Source organism: Lissotriton vulgaris, chromosome 3_1 (genome assembly GCF_964263255.1).
Source record: "Lissotriton vulgaris chromosome 3_1, aLisVul1.2, whole genome shotgun sequence".
Classification (NCBI taxonomy): domain Eukaryota; kingdom Metazoa; phylum Chordata; class Amphibia; order Caudata; family Salamandridae; genus Lissotriton; species Lissotriton vulgaris.
This window is the reverse complement of record NC_141689.1, coordinates 2,009,121,141-2,009,145,609: the sequence shown is the minus strand read 5'-3', so window position 1 is coordinate 2,009,145,609 and position 24,469 is coordinate 2,009,121,141. Positions and strand designations below refer to the sequence as shown.

Sequence of the window (24,469 nt, the reverse complement as noted above, 5' to 3'; positions counted from 1 at the left end):
AAATCAGCTTTGACCCTTTACCTCATAGGAACAGTCCAGACCGAACTGCCATGCCAGGTCCTCCCTGGACCGGAAACATGCATCCTGGGACTGGTTTCGGGGTATGTCACTCTTCATCAACCAGGCTAGCTTGAATCCAGTGGTACAGTGAGCAAGGGACCCACGTCTGGGCATACCCTTCCCACTTAGGTCATAAAAGGAACAACATCAAAGTTGGAATACAATGCACAATATAAAATGACATGGATGTTTATGAATGACCAACCAAAAGTTGCGAGATGTATAAACCATGTGTTAATACACTGCGGCCCTTCTATGTACCATATCATGTTGTCACTGGAATGATTATTGGGGACAGGGACGCAGTCTGGGGCAGGGCGCTAAGAAGGGGGGAATTCGCCCCTGGGAGCGGTTAACACCAGTAATGTGAGTGTATGAGGACAGAAAGTTAATCTCCATTTCTGCTCATAGACCTTTCTGGAAACTATGATGCTTATTACTCCCGTGCACATGTTTCTATGACCTGCTTTCAAAGTAAGGATGTGGAAATTCAGGATGAACTCCCTTATCCTTAATGTGCAGAGTATGCATCAGGATTTGATGTTCGTGGATCAATGTAAAGTGACTGCAGATGTGCAACATCGAAGTTCTCATGATTGTGCGACTCAAGGTTCCCATTCAACCAACCCTAAGTTCAGCATAGTAACACTTTTTCAAAATTCATCAACAGCAAAATCTTGCATTTGGAGTTTGTGCCAGACATGTGAAGCACTGAAAAAAAAACATTGCATTTGAATACATTATGTAAAATAACAAAATTACTGGAAAGAGTAGGACAGGCCTCAGATAACTAAAGGGAAATTGGTGTAATTGTGTTGTCGGCACAGCGGCGGTTTCTGTCCAAGGGCGTCGGGGCCCCGCCCCCTTTACATTCAAAGCAATTTTCAAATCCAAGTGTTGAGCACTTCCTCATGTTGATTTCTATGGCGGAATAAAGTTGCTATGAATCCTTACCCCAAGCCGCCTCTTCACAGCAAGACCTTTCGCGGTGCCTGCTGTTCAGGGGCCACTTAACATTTACATTAACACATTTGCACTGTCTGCCCCAACTGCCCTCCTCCCGAAAAATGATTGTTGCACCGGATGCCACAAGCGCTAAAGCCGCCTGGTTGGCACCCTATAAATCACACTGGCGCAGTGTTTCCACGCATCACGATTGTTGCGGGCACTCCTGGCTCCCTCATTCTGCTCCTGCAGCAAATTCACACCGATGCCCTTGAAGGGCTTATGGGCACCTGCGCCACATTCTTCTCGCATAATTGGAAATTAAAAGGAAATACCGCAAAAAAAGAGTCTGAGTCTGTGTATCATAATCTCCTGAAATAGCACGATGTGCTCATTGCCAGAATTATTATTCCACACTGAGTACCAGGTTACAGTTAAGCAGTGGTCGAAGTGGGAAATAAAAAGTTGGGGAACTGTGGGCGGAGAATCAGGGGGCAGGAATAACCGAAGATTGAATCAGTGGGCGGAGTCAGGGGTGTGGCTAGAAATAGCAAAACATACCAATTTTTAGTACGTTTAGCATTTCACTGACCAGTTACAGCTTATAACATTATTTAATTAAAACAATGGATAAACATGTTTATTTGAGGTTTAATTCAGGAAAAAGCAAACACTTATAGGGAATACAGGTTTATGTAAAGCGTGTGAAATATAAGCAGGGACAACATGTTACCTTAACCCTTTCATTGCTGCAGTCGACCAACGGCCGTCGCGAGCACTACCTTTGTAGTGCTCCGCACGTCCGTTGGCTGACGCGGCCCTGCCCACTCATCAGAACGCCCGCACCGTGGCGGAATTGCTGCCGCGGTTAAGGTGTTAATACTTTTACTCTCATTGTTCAGAAATCCATGATTATTTTTTGTCTCAAACATTGAGGTCATGAATACAGGGCTCCTCATGTACACATGTGTTAAGCAGGGCTCAGAAGAGAAAGGGACTCTTCAGGAGAATCTAGACTCATGGAAACCCACAAAGGCTCCTTCATATTCATGTCAGCAAGCTAGCTGCTCAACCATAATATAGCAAAAAGAACAACTGGTGAACAGAATGCAGAACAATATCATAAATTCACCCAAGTACAGACATCTGGGCTTAAATCCATCGTTTTTTACCTCACCATGCCATTCCAGTTTGGACCCAGCCATGTGCAAATCAGTCTTGATTGATGTGAACAGTCCAGCCAAAACTGCCAGGCCATATGTATTCAAGTGTCCTTTCATTCGGGAAGTGAACACAAAGCAGTACCCACTGAACTATGCACATAAAATATTGCTCTTTGATATGCATGGTACATGTTCTTTGCAGCAGGCATATTCCCTTCTGCGCTACCTTAGATGAGTAAAACAGCCACTAGACAAAACATGCTCCCATCTCTCTCCAACAGGTACATTGATCACCAAAGTTATCTTGGAACTTGTATTGTTGACCGAAACCTGCTGAATATACAAAGAACTTTGCAGTGTTATTAAAACTCCTGCACTTGTACAAAAACGGTCCCTCCCAAACTAAACTGACCCCCTACCCTTCCAGTTGCCCTGGGAAACGCCCGCTCCTGCCCTTTCACTGTTCCTGTCCAGTCAGTACTCCTGCTCATGCTCGATCAACACTCCTACTTTGTCAATTCCCCTGCCCCCTCCCTTCTCCTGACCCGTCACTTCACCTGGCCCGTAACTTCTCCTGGCCTGTCACTGCTCCTGCCCTGTTCACTGCTCCTGCCCTGTTCACTGCTCCTGCCCTGTTCACTGCTCCTGCCTTGTTCACTGCTCCTGCCCTGTTCACTGCTCCTGCGCTGTTCAATGCTCCTGCCCTGTTCAATGCTCCTGCCCTGTTCAATGCTCCTGCCCTGTTCACCGCCCCTGTCCATTCACCGCTCCTGTCACTGCTCCTGCTCATGCCTAATCACTGCTTCTGCCTTGTCACCTCTCCTGCCCCGTCACCTCTCCTGCCCCGTCACCTCTCCTGCCCCGTCACTTCTCCTGCCCCATCACTTCTCCTGCCCCATCACTTCTCCTGCCCCATCACTGCTCCTGCCCCGTTCACTGCTCCTGCCCCGTTCACTGCTCCTGCCCCGTTACTTCACCTGGCCCGTAACTTCTCCTGGCCTGTCACTGCTCCTGCCCTGTTCACTGCTCCTGCCCTGTTCACTGCTCCTGCCCTGTTCACTGCTCCTGCCTTGTTCACTGCTCCTGCCCTGTTCACTGCTCCTGCCCTGTTCAATGCTCCTGCCCTGTTCAATGCTCCTGCCCTGTTCAATGCTCCTGCCCTGTTCACCGCCCCTGTCCATTCACCGCTCCTGTCACTGCTCCTGCTCATGCCTAATCACTGCTTCTGCCTTGTCACCTCTCCTGCCCCGTCACCTCTCCTGCCCCGTCACCTCTCCTGCCCCGTCACTTCTCCTGCCCCATCACTTCTCCTGCCCCATCACTTCTCCTGCCCCATCACTGCTCCTGCCCCGTTCACTGCTCCTGCCCCGTTCACTGCTCCTGCCCCGTTCACTGCTCCTGCCCCGTTCACTGCTCCTGCCCCGTTCACTGCTCCTGCCCCGTTCACCGCTCCTGCCCAGTTACCACTGTTGCTCATGCCTAATCACCGCTCCTGCCCCATCACTTCTCCTGCCCTGTCACCTCTCCTGCCCCATCACCTCTCCTGCCCCGTCACCTCTCCTGCCCCGTCACCTCTCCTGCCCCGTTTACTGCTCCTGCCCCGTTCACTGCTCCTGCCCCGTTCACTGCTCTTGCCCCGTTCACTGCTCTTGCCCCGTTCACTGCTCTTGCCCCGTTCACTGCTCTTGCCCCGTTCACTGCTCCTGCCCCGTTCACTGCTCCTGCCCCGTTCACTGCTCCTGCCCCGTTCACCGCTACTGCCCAGTTACTGCTGTTGCTCATGCCTAATCACCACTCCTGCCCCATCACTTCTCCTGCCCGTCACCTCTCCTGCCCCGTCACCTCTCCTGCACCGTCACCTCTCCTTTCCTGTCACCTCTCCTGTCCCATCACTGCTCCTGACACGTCACCTCTCCTGACCCGCCACTTCTCCTATCCGTTACTTCTCCTGCCCGTCACTTCTCCTGCCCGTCACTTCTCCTGCCTGTCACTTCTCCTGCCCTATCACTTCTCCTGCCCGTTACTTCTCCTGCCCGTTACTTCTCCTGGCCTATTACCTCTCCTTTCCTGTCGCCTCTTCTGTCCCGTCACTGCTCCTGCCCAGTTCTCTCTGTGTACAACATTGACAAATTACACAAGGTGGCAAATTCCCCACTGTACTCTGTTTGGGGAAAGCTCCTCTGTAATCACTAACTCCAATCTCACTGGCACATGACATGCTAAAGGCAGACGGCGGGCGCATTGTCATTCGAAAGGGGGTAATCAGCCTCAATCAGAAACTAAAGCATTTTCAATCGGAAACTAAAACATTTTCAATATTATATACAGCAAAGCCATAGTTGTATTAATTTGTATATTTATCTTTTCCAACCAACAACCTTTGACAAAGCCAATAGTCCTGGCTTGTTTTAGGTGTAATGTTACTTGTTGTATTATATATGTGGAGGCAATAACTGAAGCAGCAAAATACAAGTCGGGCAGCACATTACGCTGGGCACATATTTTAAATGTTTTAGGCCACATCCTTAATTATATCGGCCACGTCCCTTTGAGAGCCCCCCAGTTTTTTCATCCCACTTAAAGCCCTGCCCCAATTGTGCTGTGAGTGATGGAAGGTCATGAAAAGTTGGTCGTATGGGTGTCAAGGGGGATCATATTGTCAGAGCCACTGTAGCGTCACAACAAGAGATTCCCCAGCACACAGGCCCTTTACGAGGAGATACAAAGCTATACTGATCTGCGCTGCTTAACGATTTCAATCAGATCTGCAGCCATTTCAGTCTCAGACAAACCAAGTCAGCATAGAGGGAATTGAGACAAATAGTTGTTCTCAGTCTCTTTTGATTGTACTCAGTTGCCTTCCTGAGGAACAGTGCAAAAAATGTCAGTGCAGTGAAAAAAAAATGTCTCCTTGAGTAACCCTATACATCGAAAAGGCATTTTTTTCAGGCCTTCTCACGTAACATGACACAATCATTGTATTGTATTGTATTGTATTGTATTGTAAATGCATTTATATAGTGCTTGCGAGGCGTCGAAGCGCTCTTTCAGGGAAAGCTCCTCTGTAATCAGTAACTCCAATCTCACTGGCACATGACATGCTAAAGGCAGAGAGCGGGCGCATTGTCATTTGAAAGGGGGTAATCAGCCTCAATTGGAATGACAATGGGCCTGCCCTCAGCCTGTGAGAGCTCAGGGAGGGGCTGCTGCAGCCTCTGGAGTTCAACAGAGAAGTGCGAGCAGCCCCTGAAAGCTGAAAGAAAAAAGTTAACGTTTGAAGTAGGACTATTCTTGCCATCCCAGGATGCTTTTTTGAAAGTAAGAAGTAGTGGAACGGACTGGAATAATTTTTAGAAGTAGGGGCACGCTGTGCCCTTCTGTCCCCGCCCACTTCAACCCCTGCGGTTAAGGGATGTGAGTTTCTTCTGCTGTTGCATATTTTAAAGAAGACCAGTTAATTGCATTTGAAGACTTTGGTTGTTAACGTAATTACTGCAAAGGAATGGTGGAAGGCAGGAGAAGCTGCCCCTACTTAACCTGCCAGTCTCCTACACGACTAGACAAACAATGTGCAATATCAGGACAAAAGGCGTGGCATGATGATCTATTGTTCTTTCCCAGCGTCACCACAGTTGCAATTGCTCACTTTTTGTGCTGCTTTGTCCACTTCTGCAGCTGTATATTTATAACGCAATAAGAGTGACATTTACAGGTAGACGAACCACATTGATATGGGTGAGTTAGGTTGAGTTCTGCCTTTGTTCCTCAGCCTGCATCGATAAAAAGGTCGTTCTTGGGCGAAATGTCAAAACAGGTAACAATGATGTTGAGACTTTCTCACTGGTGTGTTTCAAACGTGGCTGGCAACACAGACTCAGTTTTGCTGGGGATACAGTTTATGTGGTCGAGTTCAGTGTTATTTTGTTTAAGAATTTGTGTCAGTGCCCAAAACTCTGCTCAGAAGCCCGAGGCCGGCACTGGCAGGCCGAATACCAAGGTTTCGTAGTCTGGAATTCACCTCATGCCTCTTTAATCCACTGCCCTTTTAACATCAATCGTGTAGTTTTCTGCTTTATCCCTTTGTGACAATTGTTTTGTCCTTCTCTTTCTCCTATCTCCTTTGTGTGCTTTTCCCTCTCATGTGCTCCGTAAATGTTGACGATGAAAAATATGTGGGGGTGGCCAAAAATGAGTCCTGAGATGAGGTGAGAGGCTCCTGCTCGGCTCACCCTGGGGACGAATGCAGCGTGCCTCAGCGGTGTTGCCGTGGATGATTGAGTCCCAGTTTTGGTATCCTGGCAGTTGGCTGTTGTGTCGGGTGATCTACGCTCATCAAGGGGCATCTAACCCTGACTAGGCCTAGCACGTGGTCCTGGAATAAACTCAGCCAGACACTGGGAATAAAGTTGCTTGGTCGGTCGGCGCGCGTCTCTGAACGCCCTCTCACGTGCTCGACCTCTTTTTATTATAGGGCGGTCACATGACCAACTTGTCCGTCCCTCCGGACCTCGGGGGCGGACCCTCGGGGACACAACATTCCTCCTAAAACACGAAAAACAACAAAACCAACAACACACTGTAACACTGCAAATATAGTCTGATCGAGCCCACTGTCTCATTAGCATCGGGATTGATACCTTCAGCGTCTTTCACAAATGCTAGCGCATTCGGTTCAAAACATTGCAGGCGCACGTATAAATTAGAACAGTCTTACGTAAAGTAGTCTCTCAGCCAGCTGGAGGGGGTGGGGTTAGCACGTAGCTGGCGCTGGGACCCTCGCTGCGTCATCGGCTCGGTTCCAGTCTCCACCTCTTGGCTTGGCGCCTCGTTGTCGGCCCCCTCCGGATCTGGGGCCTCATCCAGGGCCTCCAGGCCTCCGCCCACATCCTCACCAGGGACCGGCTGCTCAGCACGTGGCCGGACCTCGTGCTGAGATGTTGATTCACCAGGCGGCACCATAGTTGCAGTTTCGGTTTCTCTGTCGCCTTGCTGGCGCCTTGGCTCACTACTCGCCGGGTGGTAGAGTTTGAAATGGGATACGTTGCGAGTCACCTTGTCTCGTCCTCGAGTAACTGTGATGCGGGTGCCCTTCACACCACTGACTCGCCATGGTCGTTTTTCATAACTGAGTTTGAATTTTCCCCCAGTGGCCCGATTTTTTATGAGTACAAGGTCACCTCTTTTGATGTGGGGGGCCACCGCCCTCCTGTTTCTTGCTGATCTGATCATAGGCGGCCCGCCTCTTCATTTCTACAGTCTGTTCCTTTATCAGTTCAGGGGCCCACTGGGGATGATGAGGAATGGAGTCCGTTATTACTCGTCCTACGAGAAGGTGTGCAGGAGCTACCCCCGTTGTAGAGTGAGGGGTCTGGCGGTAGCTACGGAGAAAGGTGAAGATGGCCATCTCCACAGACTGTCCTTTATCATGTGCAATTCGGATTACTTTGTTTAATGTTCTCATGAATCGTTCGGCCTCTCCATTGGCCTGAGGCCATCTTGGGGTGATGCGCCTGTGGCGAATTCCTTGGGATAAGAGATAGTCTGCAAAGTCTTGGCCCTGAAATGGCGGGCCATTGTCCGTTCTGAGTTCTTTCATGGCTCCGTGCGTGGCAATAATTTTCTCTATTTTGGGAATCACACAGTCGGCACTGGTGCTGGTGATGATTTCGACTTCCGGGTACTTGGAGTGATCATCGATCATCACTAGCGTGTGCCGTCCATCCGGAAGGCTGCCAAAGTCCATGCTGACCCTTTCCCAAGGACCTCGGGGCCTGGGTTCCACGATAATGGGTGCTTCGCGGGGGCTGTCACCTGTGGTCTGGCAGGCCGTGCATGTGCGCACAGCTGTTTCCACCATGTCGTCCATTAGCGGGAACCACACCTTTGTCCGCAGCCGGGCCTTTGTTTTAACCATTCCCTGGTGTCCTACATGCGCCAGCTGAACTACTCGGCTCGTCAAGGCCGTCGGGATCACCAGACGATGCCCTCGCAGGAGGCACCCTGCCTCGTCTTCATTCAGTTCAGCCCTCACGTGGTACAGACCGTCCATGATTTTCTGGGCCACGGGGGTGAGCACCTTCCAGCTCTCCCTAGCTTTCTGCCAGTTGGCTGTCCGGAGCAGATCTTTGGCCCGCTGTATGCAGGCGTCCTGAGTCGTGGCGCTCACCACCTCTTCCAGGGATATGGGGCGCGGGCATGATCTGGCCACGACCCATCGCACATAGGCCTCCGTCTCTTCAGCTTCCTCCATCTCCTCTGGGGTGGCCGCCCGGGGGTGTCGTGACAGATAGTCCGCCGGATTCTTTGCCCCTGGCTGGTACTCAATGGTGCAGTTATACTCCTGTAATTGCAGAATCCACTTCTCAATTCTGGGGGGTGGTTTGGATGATGTACCTGAGAACAGCGACAGCAGTGGCTTGTGGTCCGTTACTACTGTGAAGGGTTTGCCATATACATACAGATGGAAGTGCCGGCATCCCCAATGAATTGCAATGGCTTCCTTTTCAATTTGGGAGTACCTTTGTTCAGTGTCCGTGAGGGACCGGCTGGCAAAAGCGACGGGGGCCCAGTCCACCTCGTCCCGGGCTCTCTGCATCAGGACGGCCCCCAATCCCGCCGGTCCAGCATCTACAGCAATGAGGGTGAAACGTCTGGGGTCAAAAAACGCCAGCGTGGTGTCGCTGGACAGCGCACTCTTGATGGCTTGGAATGCTCTTTCCTGCTCCGGTCCCCAGTTCCATGGTGTGGAGTCTTTGGTTAGCTTCCGCAGAGGGAGGGTCAGGTTAGCTAGGTCTCTTATGAAGCGACCACAGTAGTTCACCATTCCGAGGAAGCTTCGGACTTCCGTGACAGTCGTGGGCGGAGGTGCATCTTTGACGTCTTTGACCTTGTCCGGATCAGGAGTAACGCCATCGGCCGAGAATACATAGCCGAAGAACCCCAGCTTGGTCTGAAGGAACTCGCATTTGTCTCGGTGCAGAGTGAGTCCAGCGCTGCGGAGCCTGCGGAACACCTGTGCCAAGCGTTGGTTGTGCTCCGGAATTGTCCTCGCGTGCACCATGATGTCGTCACTAACATTGATCACCCCCGGTATGCCAGCAATGAGCTCTTGGATGACATTCTGGAATACCTCGGCAGCACTGGAGATCCCGAAACTCAGTCTGGTGTACCTGCGCAGTCCGACGTGAGTGGAGAACGTCGTGATGTTCCGAGACTCTCTATCCAGCACGAGCTGATGGTACCCCGCTCTGAGGTCCAACTTGGAAAACCACCGGGCTCCAGCCATCTCTCCGATCAGGTCATCGATCGTGGGGGTGATGTGTCTTTCCCGTTTGATGGCCGCATTGGGGAGGCGCATGTCCACGCATATCCGGACCGCTCCCGGCTGCTTGGGCTTCCGAGTGACCACGATGGGCGATACCCAGGGGGTGGGTCCGGACACTTTCTCAACGATGCCCGCTGCTTCCAACTTCTGTAGCTCTTCTTCAACCAGGGGCCTCAGATGAAACGCGACCCGCCGGTGTCGCAGGGCCACCGGTTGGACAGTGGGGTCCACATGCAAGTGTATTTCCCGGCCCTTGAATCGGCCGATCCCTTCAAACAGGTCCGAAAAGTCTATGATCAGTTGCTGCACTGACTCCTCGTGCACCCCAAATGCAAAAGAGACCACTCCCAGGTCTTCTGCCGTCCGGCAACTCAGGAGCATGCCTTGGCCTTCCTCCGACACAAAGATGTTGGCACGCGTGATCTTATCTCCGTGCCGGACTGCTGCTTTGAACTTTCCTCGAATACGGAGGGGCACATCCTGGCCATAGGCAAAAACAGTGATCGGAGTGGGGCGGAGGCTGGGTGGAGTAGCCATGTCTCCATAGAGGGACGCACTCATCAGGTTTATTGATGCGCCCGTATCCACCGTCGCCATGATGTCCTGATCAGCCACTTGTATTGCGCATTGTGGTAGGGTCATTGTGCGTCGGGTGGCTGTGCCGATCATGTGCACCTTGTGTGGGGACCTTTCCTCCTCGTCGTCGTCCATGTCACTGTTGCTGGGCCCTCCTTCCGCGCTTTCAGGCTCCACCACCGCGTGTACGGTCTGGCGGGGCTTGCTGAACTTTTTAGACCGACACACCTTTTCAAAATGGTTCATTTTCCCGCACCCGGAGCAGATCTTGCCCCGTGCTGGACATTCTGGCGCCGGGTGTCTCGGGCCTCCGCAGTAACCACATGACTGCGCCGAGGCTCCGCCCTGCGGAGTTGTTGTTCTCTTCACCCATTTGGGCTGTGGGCGGACCTGCAGTTTGTTCACCGGTTCCACTTTCATATTGGCCTGCAGAGCTGCTTCCATGTGGGCTGCCCTGGCCTTGGACAGCTCCTTCGTGCGGCCCAGCGTGAGAATGTCTGGGAGGGGTTTCCCGGACTCTTCTAGAATTCTCTCGCGCAGTTTGGCAGAAGCGCAGCCCTGAATGATCTGTCCTCTGATTTCCTCCGTGACATCCTGAAATCCACACGTTAGTGCCAGTTTCTTCAGCCTCGAGTGATAGGCGTCCAGTGATTCTTCTGGCAGTTGCCGCGCTTGCCTGAAGATGAACCGTTCATAGTCTTGGTTGGCCATGGGTTCAAAATGCGCATTGAGCGCATTTATGAGCGTGTGGTGGGTTTTGGGAGTTGCTTCCGTGAGGGTGCGGGCGATGGAATGAATGTCCTTGCCACCAAGATGGAGGATCATGGCCCGCTTCTGCTCCTTGTGGACCTTGGTGGCCTCAAAGAATATGAATAGCCTGTCCACCCATTCTTTCCACTTCGGTGCGAGAGTGGACGGTGCACCTTCCACCACGAACGGCTCAATGGGCGGAATGTTAGCCATCGCTTTGGACGGCAGGGAGGATATCCGTGGGTAGCCGGGATGTGATCCAGCGGCAGCCGGAGCGCCGGACGCGCCTCGCGCGACCAATCAGACTGCTGTGCGCCGCAGAGAGATGCAGGCCAGCGCTGCTCACCTGATGAGAGCCAGGGATCAGAGTGTTTCCTCCAGGCAGGCAGAGCGGGGGGGGTGTGTGGTGGCAAGGCACGAGCACCGCGGACACATGGTAGTGCCCGCAGCCGCCTCACCCCAATAGGGACACACACACGCACCCCGAGCGGGGAATCGATCACCACCCTCGTCGCCAATTGTTGTGTCGGGTGATCTACGCTCATCAAGGGGCATCTAACCCTGACTAGGCCTAGCACGTGGTCCTGGAATAAACTCAGCCAGACACTGGGAATAAAGTTGCTTGGTCGGTCGGCGCGCGTCTCTGAACGCCCTCTCACGTGCTCGACCTCTTTTTATTATAGGGCGGTCACATGACCAACTTGTCCGTCCCTCCGGACCTCGGGGGCGGACCCTCGGGGACACAACAGTTGGCTGCTGAGCGTGTGAAGTGCGGGGAGCCGCGGTGTTCGAGGTGTCGGCGACCTCGCCGAGGGGAGCGAGGAAAACAGATTGCAGACCGCAGAGACTTACAAGGCGGGGCGTGGCGCGGTGGTTGCTGAACGCTGGCCGGACTCACCTGCGGCCATTTCGGGTTGCTTGGAGTGGATTTCAGGTCCGTGTGGAGCTGGCGCCGGCGGAGTGCTTCATCAGTATGCAGTATGCAGTAATGCTTGGGGAAAGCGTTTACTGTTACAATACAAGACGTGTGCCGCCTGATAAATGCAATTTCAGTAGCCTGGGCAACGTGGATGTGGAACTGGTTGGCAAAAACTGTTAGACACCAGTGTATATGAACTTTAGCGCTACAGTATCATCGCATAAATATGGTTTAAAAGTGCCTTTCCTTTTTGGGGGGAAATAGCTGTGGCAAGGATGATAATTTTTCGTCATTATCCTCATATTATTGGGTTTTATTAGTAATTTTGGCGCCATTGTCTGCTGGGAACTGAGATATACAGTATATAATAAAGCAACTGGGGTGCTTGGCGAGTTGCTTTTTTGAGACAATTTAATATCTGGAGTCTCTTTATCATTAAGCTTGACTAATATATTGCTGCACTGCGGGGGTTTCATGCCGGCCGGGCTTTGCTCCGCTGAGGCGTTTGAGGCTCACCTTTGCTTGCTGTGTGTAGCGGCTGGGCTTCGCTCCGCCGAGCGACCTACCCCCACTGCTTCCCTGTCTGGCCGGGCTTTGCTCCGCTGGTCAGGACTACGGTTCCCAGCAGCCCCAACCCAGGACGCCGCCACTGTCATCATCCTGCGCCAGGAGGCGCATAAAGCCCAGCGTGCTATCTCGTCCCGCGAGGACGCGCGCAGGACGCGCCGGGCTAAGCCCGGGCAAAGGGCGGGCCGTCTGTGGCCGAGGAGGCCGGGCTGGGGCACCCCCCTTGGCAGGTTTCTTTTCATAACCCCCGGTTCATCAGGCTATTGATACAACTGGACTGGTAATTACCACTTGTAGATTCCTTTGTGTCACCCAGCTTTATGGGATTTATCTACTGTTAATTCACCTTAAGTTTGTGGTTTTACTGTATTTATAATTAACATGGGCAAAAATACACCTGTCGCGCAAGGACTAAAAAACAGGAAGGTAATAACTTCTACTACCCCATTACCTAGTCTTACTGCTATAGATAAAATGCTGCAGAAGACCATTGGGGTGGTGGTAACAGCTATTGAAAATACGGAAAGACGTCTTTCTCTCCCCCCTAGTTTGCCACCACTTACGCAATCCGATAACATATCTATGGCTTTGGCTAACTTATCAGATTCATTACTCGCAGTATCTTTTGCAGGGTTTCCTGGGGCAGAGATTAATGAGAACCGCCCTGAACAGGAAGCAACCCCTATTGAATGCTCAAATTTAAGAAGTATGCTCTCATTAACTCCTACCATGTTGTCACCGAGTAGGAATGTGAGTCAAGCCTCTCCTCCTCTTATTGTTGATGACCCGGTGGAAGTAGAAGGTCATGATGCATGTCCAAGTACTGACCTGACAAATGGGGACCGGGAAAATACTGATAGTCCACCAGCACGAACAAGGGGGCAAAAAGCGAAGAGTAAACATAAACATATTACAAATGAGTTACCAACATGCAAGCAGACAGTTAAAGGTAGCAGGAAACAACAGAGGGAAGCACATAATAATATAGGGCAAAGTGGTGATAAGGGCACGGGTCAGTCAAATGACACTGTCATCAAAATCTCTGAGGCAAGTACAGAGTTGGGGAATGTAGGTTTCTGGGTGAGAATGGAGACCTTGTTTTCCACCCTATTAGGACCCATTAGCTCTAAGATCTCAAACATTGAAAAAAGGCTGGGCGCTATAGATGTGCAAATAGCAAAAATCATTAGCACAGAGATTAGTAACAATGGAATTAAAGCCAAAAACAATAACACTAATCAAAAAGCAGTTGCCCATAACAAAAGCCCTGCACAGATCCCGTGCACGAGTAAAATCATAGTAAGCACGCAACCAGGAACGAAACAGCCATTAAAACCTAGCTTATTAAAGGTGGTCAACCCAGGAGGAGTATCTCCAGTTACAGGCAACAGCAAAGCGATACCCGCTGATCAGGTAGATAGGGGTACGAAGAACTGTCCAGTAGACAAGGAAGAACAGACCATATCAACTAGTGCAAGACAGGTCCCGGCCCGCATTAATTTACCCCCGGAATGCGGGGCCTATGTTGCGGTTTTAGTTAATGTCCCTAAATTAAGAAAGGATCAAATGGAAAATTCTGCGAGTCAAAAAAATAGAATCCTCCATTGCCTGTCTGCAAATTGTAATTTTCCAATGGAAGAAGCTAATCAAATCATCCTAACCCAAAGGGTGGGATGGGTGGGCCTTCTTAGGAAAAAATTTGAGGGGGACTGCATAATTATACATTTCAGATCTCCATACTGGGCCCAGAATATGTTGGCTAACGCCCCACTCCCATCACCCTGGGAGTATAATACGACTCTTCTCCCTTTGGGCTACTTTTACAGGCACCTAATGGATCCTATCTTAACTCTAGGAATACTCCCCTATCATGTCATCGGGTAATGCATCCAATGTTTCCTAGGCCGCGCCCATGCTTTACTATTCCCACTTATAATCGGTTCCAGGCCTTTGACTCACTTGAAGAGAACGATTGACAGAGGATAAAGTTAGAGCATCAACAGACTAACCTTTCTGTAAGGTCAAGAGGGGAACATTTAGAGGAGACAGAAAATATACCACCGATCCTTTGCACCCAAGTGGCCCCTTTTTGCGAACCGCTAAACCTAACCACACTATGTTCGCATAAAATTAGCGATGAGGAGGAATTACGTAGAACAACTAGAACTATCCATACAATGGCAGGAATAAATATCCCTACTGCGGTAGAAGAACAGGAAACATTATATCAAAACCCAATAGGAGTAAATGTAGCTGCTAGTATAGACCCTGATGATGATATGGAAACACCACGGACAGAGACTATTGCCATAACCAAAGGAGTAGTAGGAGGTTATTCACTAGTTAGTTGGAACTTAGTTGGCATAAAGGGGAAGTTAAATACTCCATTTTGGAAGGAGTTTATTACTGCAGGGTATGATATTATCTGCCTGCAAGAAACGTGGTGTCAGGAACCGATCTATGTAGAAGGATATTCCTCACACTGCTTAAATGCGATTAGTTCTTCAGCTGGAAGTGCAAAGGGCGGTCTACTACTGTTGATTTCCGATAAATTAACTATTTTTAAAACCAGAAGTTACTCAGTAGTGGAATCCCATAGCCAGGTGTTGCGGTTGGAAAGTAATAGAGGCACAGATTTAATTCTAGTTAATTTCTACAATAATAATTTTGATGCCTCCAGGGAAAAAATGTTGTTACCTCTAGAGAAGGAAATAGAAAGAGTTCAGGCAGTACCTAGTAGGCTTGTTACCACCTTATGGGCAGGAGACTTTAATATTCAACCATGCCCATTGGCATTGGGGAACCCATGTGGATTCAGGAAAGAGATAGATAATTATGGTGGGGAAGGTACAGACCATCTACACTTTCCCCATTGTAACTATGGTTTGTTACTAAACAAACTGTTAGTTAAATTTGATCTGGAATTACTAGCCTGTAATAAGAACAAGAATAACATCAGTTGCCCTACATTCACAGGTAGGAATGCGAACACTAATATTGACCACATCTTAATTTCCAGTAATAGTGAATACTCTAATTTATGGGTTAATGAAGAAGCTTTAAGTGATCATAATAGCATATCTATACTATTATTTTGTTGGGGTAATAAACCCCTTAATACTAATGTCTGCTCTAAGGATATAGTAGCCTCTACACAAAGAGGTAGTGGACAAATGTAGAACCGAGATAGAGTATTGCCTTTGTGACGAAGTTAACCCTGAAATTTTGCTCTCAAGTTTCATCAGGATCAATGAAACTATAGAAGGTATTTTCACTAAAAAATCTAGAGGAAAAAGAGCTGTTAGGACGGGCTGGTTCGATAAAAGCTGCACAAGGTCACTACATGAGTTAAAACAAGCATTGAGCACAAAGCCCCGGAATAATATAAATATTCAAATGCTATGTAACAAGTATAAAATAACCTTGATCAAAAGGAAAAAGGAGCTTCAAGAAGAGGCATGGCAAAACCTTAATTTAGCATCTGAAACGAATAACAGCAAACTTTACTGGGAGATTATAAATGGTCCCTTCTTAAAGAACGATAGTATACCAGAAATAACATAATTTGTCGATTGTAATGCATGGATCGAACAATTTACCAATATTTTTAACCCAGATAGGATTATGTTAGAGACAGTTTTGCAGGAGGATTCTGCATGGCAGCCCATGCCCCTCGGAATAAGTCTAGAGGAGGTATATGAGGGTTTAATTGATAGTAAAGGAGGGAAAGCGCCGGGCCCAGACGGGGTCCCGGTAGACCTGTTTAAAACCAGAATGAACCTTTGGGCGGTGGTGGCAGCGGAAGGAAGCTTACCACCCTCATGGAGTTAGTCGGTAGTTATACCCCTTTTTAAGAAGGGATCAAAATCTGTAGCGTGTAACTACCGTCCGATCTGCCTTCTAGATGCATCAATCAAAACTATGAGTAGGATAATGTTGAAAAGGTTAGAAACCTGGGCCGCTGAAAATGCAATTTTAACCAAAGTACAATATGGCTTTAGAAAAGGCTTGGGGACACTAGAGCAGTGCGTTAATTTGGATCTCCTTATTAACTAATACACCACTGCTAAGGACGGTTCACTGTTTCTCTGCTTTGCGGATTTGAGTAGCGCCTTTGATCTCGTAGATCATTTTATTTTATGGCACATTTTAATTGATCTAGGTGCGCCCAATGAAATTATACACTTTCTAGCCAGGCTCTATGAGAAACTGTCTTGTACAGTACGTTATGGACCCTCTGGTGAATGCACCCCTTCCCTTAAAGTTTCAAGAGGCATTCGACAGGGTTGTGTTTTAGCACCTTTTTTATTTTCATTATTTATTAATCAGGTCGACTCAACTTTGAGTCATATCCCTGCGGATGCACCACACATAGGAGGGAAGGCGGTCCCTATATTATTATATGCGGACGACGCTGTTTTAATATCACGCACACAGATTGGTTTACAACGACTTATAGACAATTTCATGATATTCATTGAAAGCAGGAGACTCAAGGTAAATAAAACTAAGACGTTTGTGATGACATGTGGGAGAAAGGCCAGGTCAGCAAGCTCATTGACAAGGTCAAAATGCAGCAAGTTAAAACTTTTTGTCACCTTGGGATTACATTCTCAGGGGATGGCAAATGGCAACATGAGTTTGATAACATCAGTTTAAAGATGAGCAGGAATACCAGTAGTATTTTTAGATTTTCCTCAAAACTGGGGGTCAGAAGTATAATAGACATGATGGCAATCTACAACGTACGATGCACCTCATCGGCTTTGTATGGTGCTGGGGTATGGGGGCACCAGCACAATCCAACACTCCAGGGAGATGAAAATAAATTTCTTAAAAAGTTACTTTGCGTACCTACCTCGGCATCCACGGAACTAGTACATAAGGAGGTAGGAATCGAATATATCTCTGACTTAGCCGCACTACGCCCTCTGCTGCTATGGCGTTCCATTTGGGCCAAAACAGAAACACAGTTTACAAAAGAGATTATTCGCGACTGTCTGAGGCTTGATCATGCATCCCGTATTTCTTGGCTCAAATATATTTATTACTGGTATAACCTCCTGTTTGATTGCAATATTTTTCTTGAACCTGAGAATGTAGTTTTAATCCCCAAAAAAGAAATAAAAACAAGGTTTCTTACATACAAAAAGGAGAACCGTGGAAAGATGTCCGGAAAGTTACCGACTGTGGTCTTTTACCGGGACCTACAATTAAATAATGGTTTTCAGTCTTACCTTTCTATTGTTACTCGAAATTCCCATTGTTTTGTTTTAACGCGCTTAAGATTGGGCATCGTACACCATCTAGTAGCTTTTCCAAAAATGAAATCCCGATCAGACTCCGTATGCCCATGTGATAACATTTCAAGACAGAGTTGCTGCCACTTTTTATTGTTTTGTAAATTTTATTCTTCATATAGAAAATTTTATCTAAAACCTATCTTCTTAAAAAACAATGTTCGTTGCACAAAAATAGCAATGAATCTAACATGTTCTTTGGAAAGCCCAGACATCTGCTTTTTTGTTGCGACATATATATTGAATGGTACAGCTGCCAGGAAATCCATAGCCATCTGACATCATTTGACTGTGTTTTAAGAAATTTGAACTGTCTGTACATTCAAATTGTACTTATACTTTGATCTAGGTGTATAGTTCCTGGTAACATCCCGGCCTTATTATGAGAAGAAGCATTACATTTGTAGGACACATTTTTATGTATTCCAGGGTTTGAACCTGATATAAATGTTTTCCATGTATATGTTATTTGAAGGGAAACTTTGCCCATGAATTGTAGTATCAAAAGGATACATAAATGAAATATCCATTTTAGGCTAATTGATGATTTTTAATATTTTTAATTGATTGAAAAAGTTTATGTATTTGCTTTGCTTATATGGTTATGTTTTATAAACCGAATAAAGCATTTAAAACTGAAACTGAAACTGAGTCCTGAGATGGATGGATGTCGTGGAGGAGGGCAGACATTACAAATGTGTTCATTTAAATGTGTTAAGTGGCCCCTGAACAGTGTGGTGCCGAGCGTCATGCTGCACCTACTAGTGACTAGAGTCCCATATCATAGTCCTGAGGCAAATGGCCTGCGGGAACTACCCCCACCCAAGCCCATCCCCCAGCCCCACCACTCACAAGCCTCACCAGCTGCCACTGCTTGATGTGTCTATGACTTGCAAATCCATTAGAAGCGCACCTTCATGAGCCCATCCCGTGCATGAGGAAGAAGATCACATTAGGTCACCACAAACCAATTTCCGTATCAAGTGTGCTCACCCAAAACCTCAAGATTATTAAAATACAATCAAGCACTTTCACAAACTTGACATTTCTTTTAAGAGAGAAGCAAAAACATGCAAAAACCCACATCCGGTAGCAATATCAAGTTGCATATAAAAACAAGCACTGGCAAAGCCAACAGGTTATACATATGCAAGATCTATTGGCTTTGCCAATGTTTTTTTTATGTTGCACAGTGGTGTGAGCTACAAGACTTAAAATAAAGAAAAGTGATATGAACTGGCCATTCTGTGTATTTGTGCTATTTTTTTATTTGAGCTATGCACGTACAAACAAGTTAAAATAGTTTTTTTCTTTATACTTAAAATGCAGTATTCTTGAACAAATGCCCATTGCAGTTATCAGCATGTCAAAGTGTAGCTAGCTGGAACACTGAACATGGCGAGACTGTGGCCTTTCGTCAGAGCTGCTAACTTGGGAGCTGGGCAAGCAGGTTTGAGTGTCCAATCCTGTGATTCTGGCCAAATCACTTTACCTCCCCGTGCCTGTAAACATGAATGTGTCCTTGTGTAATGTAACTGGTGCTCATGTAAAGTGCTCCAAGTCCTTCCAGCCAACTTTGCACTATTTAAAACAATCTATGCAGAGTGGGGAAGGGGCATGCAGTGATGGAATTGAGGTGGTAGTAGGGACTAGCAAGCAAAGAACAGTATACGAATGCTGGAAAGTAAAATAATAAAACAATTGCACGTACCAACAAGTTAAAATTGTTTCCCTATACTTAATAAACAGTTTGTGTTCTCGAACACATGCCCATTCCCGTTAGCAGTGTGTCGAAGTGTAGCTAGCTGGAACAATGAACATGAACAGGCTTTGTCCTTATAGCCAGAACTGCTGACTTTGGACCTGGAGAACTAGGTTCAAATCTCAGCGCAGGCGCAACCTCCTGTGATTCCTGGCAAATCACTTAATTTCCTACTTGGTACCTGTAAAAAGTTGTGTCCATGTGTAATGGTAATGAAACTGGGGTCCATGTAAAGCGCTCCAAGTTCTTCCAGTCAACTTTGCGTTATATTAAATTAGCTATGATGGCGGTAGGAGGGAGACAACCAGCGACGGGTTGGGGAGGGACAGGCCAGCAAAGACCAGGGAAGAGGCATGTAGCAATGGAAGTGAGGTGGTGGAAGGGACAGGCAAGCAACGAACAGATTGCAGATGGTGGAAAGTAACAAAATAAATAAAGTATGTTACAAGTATGCAGCCTGGGGAATGGCACTGGACACCGGAAGCAGTTCTTGATCCAAGCTCCACAACAAGGACGAAGACGTGAAGCCGAGCAGGAAGCTGGAGGCAGGAGGAGGCCCTGACCAACAGGAAGAAAGGAAACAAGAGTGATGTGGGAACCAAGTAAAGGTAAGTAATGGACGGGCTCTTAGCACCTTTTAAAGTTTATTTTTTCCCTTCAAGAGATTTCGCAAGCATGGCACAAGTTCCATGTATACGAAACCTAAAAAGGGAAAAATTTAGCACAATAAAGTGACTACCACTTGCCATTTGAAACATGGTGTATGCAAAAATTAAAGCACTTCACAAAGCTCAATTAAGTGACTCTTCCTAATGAAATCAAGGGTGTCCACCAATAAAAAGACAAACTTTAACAACGAAAGCAGACCCAGCACCCTTGCCCTTCTTAGTTGATTAATTTAATCCTTACCACTCACCTCGTTTAATCGCTTTACAACCTAAAACTAAATAAGAGATTACATATTCTACGCCCTCCAATTGCACCAACATTCTGGCCAAAATGAACAAGAAAATATGAAAGACAGGAATATCAACTACGGCCACATTTTGGTGGAACTTTGGGACTGTTGGCAGGAGTTACTCCATTTAATTTATTTGAAGGGTGATATTTTATTTTCCCACATTTACTTAATAAGCACTAAATTGTAATTCTCTCAGATTATGAAAATGTTGAAGTTGGTAAGGCAGGACCTCCAATATGTTTCTCGCTTAAAATTTTAAAAAGACAATGTCATCAGGTACTAACAGAAAAGTCTTGTAGCTCAGGAGTGTTGAATTAGGACGCCCTGGTGATTTTGAAGTTATAGGGTTAAAAAATACAGCCACTGTATAATTTAAAATAGGAGGAATTAACACATAATATGATGAAAAAGGATGAATGCATACATTTTTAAGTGCAGGTAGAACTGGAAAAAGAAAAGTCGTGATTTGAGACGTATGAGGAATCACAATAACAATTGTATTTTTTGAGAAAAGCACAAGCAGAGGTTAATACTTATAAATCAAAATTCTAGTTAACGAAACATTTTAAAGTATGTCTATGAAAGTGTGGACTATTTACATTCATTTAATGTATTATTATTGTACTGCACAACTCGTAAAAAAGCCACTTCCCAGCTTGAGGCAGGCATGTATTTGAACACCAGATTCAATAATGGAGAGTAAGCAAGTCCAAAAAACTGTTTTGTAGAAACTGCTCATAACTGTGCTGGAGTTGCAGCTAGGTGAAGGACATTAGGTCCCTTCTTGTGGGAGTCGAAGGGGAGACAAGCTGAAAAATGTAGGAGGAACCTGGTTGAAGATTCTGAGGTTCAAACGATCTTAAAGTATGAAGTAGTCATAACCACAAAGGTGAGGAAGTCTGGCCCATTTCTTTGAGATTGACAGATCAATCAGTTTCCATTATATTTTGGAAAAATCTAGGTATGTTATTCTCTACGGCAAAAAAAAATCCATCCTCGCAGGCGAGGGAGAAGGGTGTCACCTGCCAAATGATAATACTGGAACGTAACCACGTCTCAAAAATGATGACAAGAACCAAGCTAGATACAACTTCAGGGAGAATGCGACACAAGATGGATACAAAAATTATAATACAAAAAAGCATAATTTATTAGAAATACAATAAATACAGTCAATTTAATTTGTCGAGGGATACATCAAAAAGCAAAATAAACATACAAAAAACAAATATATTATGTGCTGTAAAACATTCAGAAGAACAAAGGAATTTTCTGATTCTTTTGAGGCCATTTTCGAGCCAATACATAGATTCAAAAAATGAAAATATTTCATCCTCACAAACAGAGGTATCAGCAATAAAAGACGGGCTCCAAACACATCCACAAATGCTCTCATCTGTCTAGCTACAAACACAATCAAACCAACTCACATACGGCAATGACACAATAAATATATACAACCAAATGTAAAAGGAGAAAAGCAGAGACCAAAAAATAAATAGTGGAGTGGGCAATAGTGCATAAGTATTCACAGGGAATTCTTGCCCCATGGTATATGTCTTGCACGGAGCCGACGCGCGTTTCGGTGCTGGGCTAACAAGTAGCCATCACCTTCCTCAGGGCACTGAAAATATAAATCTCTGTTGCTAAACTATACAAGGGGGGAAACAAGGCAAGGCAGCAACAACAACTTATATACACATATATTTAGTTGGTGGCATGGATCCCAAATCAGATAGATTTTGTGTATGGCTGTTCCATCCAAACTACAAGGAAAAAAAGTATATAAAAAATGATTAGACACATTCTCCCTTTGAAAAGGACACAATAGTACTACAATGGTTTTCAAGAATGCCTTCACCTGGTGCCAATAAAGAGCAAAGAAAGATATGTGTGAAGAAAGTCCCAAATCAATTCCAAGTCTGAGGCAGAAGAGTTAAAGATAGAATGAAAAAATCATACATAAATAGCCCCCACAGAGTCCAGAAAATCAAAGTATAATCTCTAATCTAACAAAAATTCAAACCTAAAACCTATAAGAGACAATAGCTTAGAATTAATAAAAGTTAAATCGACACAGTCCATAGGGTAAGTAATGCCAAGGGTGCCCAAAACACACTATATGCCCAAGAAAAAGGACGAGGGTACAGCCACAGAACATCCCTAACTTACTGTAAATCAGGAAAGGCAGACACCTAAAACGAGCTCCGAGTATAGCGAGATGCACATGTAGCTGATGAAGCTATCCAGACAAGAAAGGGGGTCAGTGGCTCAAGTAAGTAATAGAAAGGCTTCATCCAGGTGGAATTGCAGAAAAACTCATTCAAAAGGCTAGATGATAAGAAAGGGGAAATGGGGAATAGAAGTAAGTACCCACAAAGAAACATAGCTCCACATAACATTAAAATACTTCCAGCCATTGTGGCTCGCATTTTACCTGGAAGATGGAGAACTCAAGGACCAAAGTCGAGGCGAGCACTGCAGCTTCCCGTTCGGCTCAAGATGTGAGACCCCAGTTCCGAATCAAGTGAGAGGCCTCAGGTCAAAACATGTTGGTTCATAGAATCTGAAGGAAGTGTCAAAAAGGAAAAGAATAAACCATGGGGGCCTAAAAGCTAACTAATGGGCTAAACCTGGCCCACGTCAGTGTAGATTAAAAAATTATTCTCTACGGTCACAAATTGTTCATCTTCCTACAGGACCATGGTTTCCACTCTATTCTTCATTTAATGAACACTTATCATTATTGAGTTTTCTTGGTTTTCCAGGCAGACTATGGGGACAAATATCTCAAAAATAGTAGAGTTGGGACATAAATTGGGAGAAGGCGGAAAACAAAACACAGTTAGATGCCACAGCAAATAAATGGGACATAAAACACGTACAGAAGCCTTTGTTAACAATGTTAACACCTGGCCTTTGTTGACAATATTAACACCTGACAGTTGATGTTGGTACTGGCTCCAGTTTATTAGTTTGCACTTCTATCTTAATGGTCGATTGGCAGGCTTACCCCAAAGTTAGTTACTCTTCAATTGCTAGCAGCAAAGTTGTGATTTATTGATTAGGTTGGACCTGTAGATACGATTGATTTTAACTTCCCACTTCTCATCAACATGACAAATAAAAGGTGACAAGGTACTTTCAAATGTCGCCATATGCTTGTGTATTATGGCAGTCAGTTTTTCTATGGTGTGAATTGTCCCCAATTTGAACCACCAAACACCTGTGGGAGGCAAATCTGGAAGTTTCCATAACTGTGCTATACATAGTTTAGTTGCTGATAACAAGTGTGTCAGTAGTTGCCCAGGAGGTTTGAGGTGGGATATTGTTCATCATTCCCTTTACTGGCCAGCAGCATTGGCATTGGGACTAGTTCAAGATGCGTTTGTAGGATGACTGGCATTCTTTGATAGTTTTTGTCTAAATATATTGCATCTTGGGGCATAACCACCACATGTGAAACATGCGTCTCTCACCACATCCCTGTCAGCATCTAACTGAAGAACCGAATATGGCCTCCAGCCTCACCAGAGGACCCATCTCATATTAAATGTGCATGAATTTTCTTTAAATTGAGCGCAGTTGGACGATTTGGAAGCCCTTTCCCATATGATGTGCCATTCTCCTAGGGAGATGCCTTTACCTATTTCGACATCCTACTTTATCATGCATCCATTGGCAGAGCTAGGTTGAATTCTTGAACACAGGCCTCGTCTGATAGACTTACATAATTACACCTTTGTTAAAGAGCTCTCTCAATGTGGATAGTAAGTTCTGATCCCAGGACCTAATTCTTGTATTTGTCAGGCCAGAGGAGAAATCAGGATTAAATACTAAAAGTGTCATAAGTGAGGGGAATGATGTGAAATTACCTTTATGTGTTTTCATACCAATTATGTAGTAAGATAGTTTTAGAATAGTAAGTCTGTGAGAAAATGGGATGTTGGTTGACTGAGGTTTGAACCCTGGTCAAGCAACAGCTACAATACCTTGATGAGTGAACTACAAAAAGTCACAAAATTGACCTGTGCTGAACTCTGAGTGGCTTGGCATAACCAGCAGTCAGGCTTAACTAGAGCAAATGTGTAAAGCATTTATGCAGCACAGAAACAGTAATAAAGTCAAAACACAACACATAA

The 24,469-nt window shown here is 46.3% G+C and overlaps 1 protein-coding gene across 1 annotated transcript in view; it reads left to right on the top strand.

The window, feature by feature from the left end:
* Window positions 1-24,469, top strand: part of LOC147728720 (uncharacterized) — a 497,345-nt gene that overhangs the window by 369,459 nt on the left and 103,417 nt on the right. The window lies entirely within an intron of this gene.